Here is a 5,487-nt window from a genome sequence, read left to right on the forward strand (position 1 = left end):
GTGAAATGATTTCCGGTAATTAGGTATCGTGTAGTCAGTGATGTTTTAAAATCTTGTCCACTTACACGGTTTTGTACTAATAACATCTGCTAATATTATGTAATAACAGTGTGGAGTGTTAGAATGAAGGCGAAATGTTTTAAAGAGGTAAGACTGTTTGCTTCATTTCCTGTCACGTTTTAAACATTAAGTATCAAGGTCCAGTTGGGGGTGGGAGGTAGTCTCAAGAGGGAGGGGATATATGTATACTTAATAGCTATTTCATGTTGTTGTACAGCAGAAACCAATACAAATTGTAAAGCAATTATTCTCCAAATAAGTATCAAGGTCTGGAATGGAATGGCTCTAAAATAGCTTTTCATATGTGTGGTTAAGATGAAGTATGAGTTTTGCTAAAAGCAAAATACTTTGTTTTATATATATCTGTAATATGATCAGGGAACCTCAGACGGAGAGTTAACGGCATTTGAAACTGAGGTACAACTTGAAAATAACTTCTTTGGTTTTGCTTAACTGGCATACAAATATATCTGGTTTTCATGGTGTAGTAAAATACTGAACTTGTCTTTTGATTAACCTTTTGTGCAGTCTTCAAGTGTTGAAAAAGATCCTACACAATTTTAAATGAATTTGCTTATATACATTTTGGTATGTACTGAAATAACTATTTCCTTGGTGTATTAAGTAATGTGGACTTTGGCTTTAATTGTATATACTTTTAACTTGCTGAATTTAAACGGAATTTCTCTTCCTTTTTGTGGTATGTAATCATTGGTGTGTGCAGGAAGAAATTTTTCAGCTAGTGATAGAATTGTGTGACTAAATGTAATAGGCCTATTATGTATCATTACCAATTTTCAGAATTCTGTTGAGTCTGCGTTAATGGGTGAATGACTTGGGCAGAGAGAGCTCAAGGTTGTTGGTATTTTTCGTTTCTGGAGTTGGATGCTTTATTTGCCTGGTGTGCCTGATTAAAGAGATGGTAAATCATAATGCAGGTTAAGAGTGACCTAGATTTTAATAGGCTGGAATCCTGGCTTTACCGTTTATCTACTTCATGACTTGAGTCAACTACTTTATCTCTGTGGCTCCAGTGTTTCCCTGTAAAGAGCAATAAATGAGTTAATACATGTAAAGTGCTCTCAACAGCACCAAGCATCTAGTGACTGCTCACTAAATGTTCACATGACTGTTACCTTGAAGTTCCAGTCCTGGTAACAGACTGTCTCCTTTGGTCATACTCCCAAGTAGAAATTTTTATTGTTTGGGTAGTTTCCACTGATGGAACAGGACAGTAGCTTTAATGTATTGTTGTATCTTGGAGGGAAAAGTCAAAAGCCGCCTGTATTATTTCATTTCTGAGTTTGAAGTGTCTTACTTCTTAATGCTGGACAAGTGCAGGTGCCTAAGCATTCTTGAAGATGGAGAACCCAGCTTTTGGCAAAAAGCTTGCCGAGTACTGCCAAAGAACGGTAATTTTATGGGCAGACAACTTAGTTAAAGCCCAAGATGATAAAGTATCTTTGTTTCTACTTGAACATTATTTTCAGAGTGTTTACTATGAAGGTAGCAAAAAAAAAAAAAAGTTCAACATTTTTTGACATGTTTTAAGTACTTACATGCCAGAACCTGACGGATATTTTACATGCATTATAATTTTTATCATCACTCCATGAGACAGGCACTTGTTATCCCCACCTACACATTAGTAGATGTGCTTAAAAGGGTCCTGTAAAAAGCAAAGGGTTGGCAAACGTTCGAGCTGCCCTTCAGGTGCTGTTACTAAAGCTCTCTGGACATGTCAACCTCAAAACTGGCCGCTGACCCAGGTCTGATGCCAAGAGCTGGTTCTTGACTCTGCCATTCTGCCTCCCTTCATCCTCTAGAGTAAGAGGAAAACAGTGTACCTGAGCTTCTAAGGAGGACACTTCACCAGCCGCCTGGGTGGTCACTGTGGTAAGCGGGTCAGAAACTCCCAAAACGGCAGTGCAGTATGGGAAAAATGCAAACCATGATTCTAAGTATATAGTTCAAGATGCTAGCTAAGGGAAGAGGGTTTAGTTAACCTCTCAGAAGTGGTTAATTTTAGCCCTCGAAGGAAATGATACTAACTAGTTTGTGGACAAAAAGATTGAGACTGCATCTGAAATTACTAGGGGATATACCAGTTGCTATCTCTTAACAAGATTTAGCGGGTACCACTGCTGGGATGATTTTAATGAGAAAAAAATGTAAAAGTGCTTGTTACATAGGGCTCACTAGACTAGTTCTCTTGACCTCTCAGCTATGTTTGATGCAACAGAGCACTCAGGTTTCTGGGACACTTGTGCAAACAACATAAAGTCATTCTGGCAGTTTTCTCTCAGATGTTTCTTACTGCTCACTAATTCTCACTGTTCCCTGTGCCCAACCATTGCCTACTGCTCTTCTCTGCTGGCACTTCCCTATCTGGCCCATATATAGCTTTGGGGTAGACAAAACTGTGAGGACTCCCCTGAGGATAGGTGCTGTGTGGCCACTCAACAAAAGCAAACAATTGTCCTCAACTTTTGCTGTTAGGTTGGTGGGTTCTGAATAGAGCCTCAGGTGGGAAACAAGTGAATACATTTCTTGCATTCAGAAGAATATAGTCATTCAGATATATAAGGCCCTGAGCTTAAAGAATGTATTAATTTATATTGTAATGTGCCAGGGGCTGTGCATAAAGCAATACAGCAAGATCTTGTGAAGACAGAAGTAGGAAGTTTAGTATGTAGAAAGACAAAGATAGAACATGCTCAGAGGTACTAAATAGGAAGTCTTCCTGGAGGAAGAGATGTCTAAGTGGAGTGCTACATGGTAGGCTGGTAAACAGAAACTCAGCTTTGAATAGAGATAGAACAAAGACTTGAAGAGGTGGGTACAATGGGTTTGGTTTAGGCATGTTAAATTTGATGTGCTTATGGCAAATTTTCATAGGGTCTGTCAGCTCAGAAGACAAAGTAGGGAGAGATTTCCAAGCAGTCAGTAAAAGGGCAAAGTAAGCCTGGCTGAGAGTGGCCAGAGACGTAAGGGGATGCTGGTATAGAACAGAGTGTGAAATCGAAGGACAGGTTCCTTAAATTCCTTAGAGACTCATGTTTCTGGACAGAACACATTCCAGTCAGAAGACTGCTGATTCCATCAGGGTTCCAAACGCTGAGGATTCTCCTGACCACCATTATCCAAGCATTTCCTTCTCCACAGGGCCTGTGCTTTATAGTGCATGTCTCTGTAAAGTCTTAATGTGGGTTCCCAGGACCTAATGAATTTTCAGTCTACTTGAAAGCTCTTCAGAAGGATCACCCCTGTCTTGTCAACAGTTTTCCTTCCACAACCTGTAACTAAATTTTCTTCCTCCAGTGTTCTCAACAAGTTGCACTGCCTGCCTGGAAACTCTTTGCTTCCTAGTATATTAGGCATTTCTCTCTGATTTACTGAACAGAGTAACTTCTAGGGAGTCAGCCTGGATGAATCAGGATGCTTTAAGTTTAACGGAACAGCTTAGCTAAGACGGGCTTAAACAATAGTATGTGTTAGTCGTTCAGTCGTGTCCAACTCTTTGCGACCAAATGGATTGTAGCCTGCCAGGCTCCTCTGTCCATGGGATTTCCCAGGCAAGAATACTGGAGTAGGGTTGTCATCCCCTTCTCCAGGGGATCTTCCCATCCCAGGGACCGAACGCAGGTCTGCATTGCAGGCGGATTCTTTACCAGCTGAGCCATTCATTAGGGAAGTCAGGACTTAAACAATAAGGAAAACTTTTCTCACACTGTTGGAAGATGAGAGGTTGAGTGAAGTCTGGAGTTGCTCTCAAAGATGTCCTCCAAAGGCCATAGTTCTGTTCATCTCTGCTCAGATGTCTTCAGAGTGTTGGCCTTGCAATCATGCTGGCTCTTCTCATGATCAAAATGTGGGTGCAGCACTTCCAGGCTTCACACCCAGACACCACAATGTCCATAGGGAAAAAGGATCTATCTCTATCTTTCAGAAGTGAGAATACATTTCCCAGAGCGACCCAGCAAGTTTCCCTTCACATTTTTGTGGCCAAGATTAGGTCAGTGTACATTCCAAAACCACTGGCCAGGGCTAAGACTATTTAGGGTAAAATGAATGTTTAGGATCCAATCACTATATAACTGGGCTCATGGGAAAAAGGTGAAAAATACCGTCTTTTTTTTTTTTTAATAAACAGGATAAGTCTATTCAGCTTGGAAATTCCAGCCATCACTGATTACCCACCAGTACCCTTTACTCAAACACCTTGTCAATACAGAAAATTGTGGTTTAGTGTTAATTATTAACTCTGTGTCTATTGCCAACTCTAACCTCTTTGTATGCAACCCTTGGGCATGGGTAAAGCTCTCGGCTAATACCATGAAAAATGCATTAATATCTCTTTTACAAGCATTAAGACCTTATCGTGTGTCCAACACTGTCTTATTGCTAGAGAGAATAAGACAAAGCAAGACTTCTCTCTGGGAGACTAGATTTTTGGAGTGAGTCCAGGGCAAAATCGCCAGAGCTGAGGCTGGCAAGCGGGGCCAGGTACTGAGGTTCCTAGAACTCTGAAGGATTTTGAACTTTGCCCAACAAGGGATAGGAAGTTGGAAAGGGTTTAAAACAAGTCATCCAACTGTTGTTATTGTACATGCTCCTTGCCTTCCAGACTATCTACACGGTCAACTAGGGGAAATCCTTTTGATGTGTGGGACAGAAACACTTTGCTCACACACTCGCTGCTATGGCTGATCCTCCAGGATAAGAAAGGCAAGGGGGCCAACCCCACAAAAGGGCACGGAGTCCTCCCACTGTTGGCAGAGAGGAACCAAGCTAACCCCCTACGTAAATGAATGATGGGTTACGGACGCCCAGGCAAAAACAAAGAGGAACTTGAGAAGCCCCGAGAGCAAAAAGCACGCATCAGAGAGGCCCGCAGGCCTGCAGCTGGTTGGATTCACACCGAATTCTCAATGCAGAGATACAGAGCCTGGGCTGAACGCCGGATACGCCTGCCGCCTCACTTGTCAGTGACTCCAAAAAATCCTTAAATTCAAAAAAAGACAACCTTCCTGAGTCGGGAAGATCCCCCGGAGAAGGAAATGGCAATCCACCCCAGTATTCATGCGGGGGAAATCCCATGGACAGAGGAGCCTGGCAGGCTACAGTCCATGGGGTCGGAAGAGTCGGACACGACTTGCGACTAAACCACCACCACCATCCCCCAAGACAAAAATAGTCAATGCAGAAACGACAGCTCTGGGGGTATCCAGATAAAAGGTGGTCGGCTGCTTCCGGGCGCAGAGGCCCCTCCCTCCGCCCCGGGCCCAGAGGCCAGTAACCCCCCCAGCCTCGCCCCCGCTCCCGTCTTGCGCATGCGCACCGGCGGCCGCCGAGGCGGCGGGCGGGGCTGCCAGAGGCCCCGCCCTGCCGCGCGGTATATCCGCGGCGGAGCTGGCCCCCTTGGTT

This window comes from Bos grunniens, chromosome 9 (genome assembly GCF_055505025.1).
Source record: "Bos grunniens cultivar Pamir isolate PY7600 chromosome 9, Bosgru_T2T1.0, whole genome shotgun sequence".
Taxonomy (NCBI): Eukaryota; Metazoa; Chordata; class Mammalia; order Artiodactyla; family Bovidae; genus Bos; species Bos grunniens.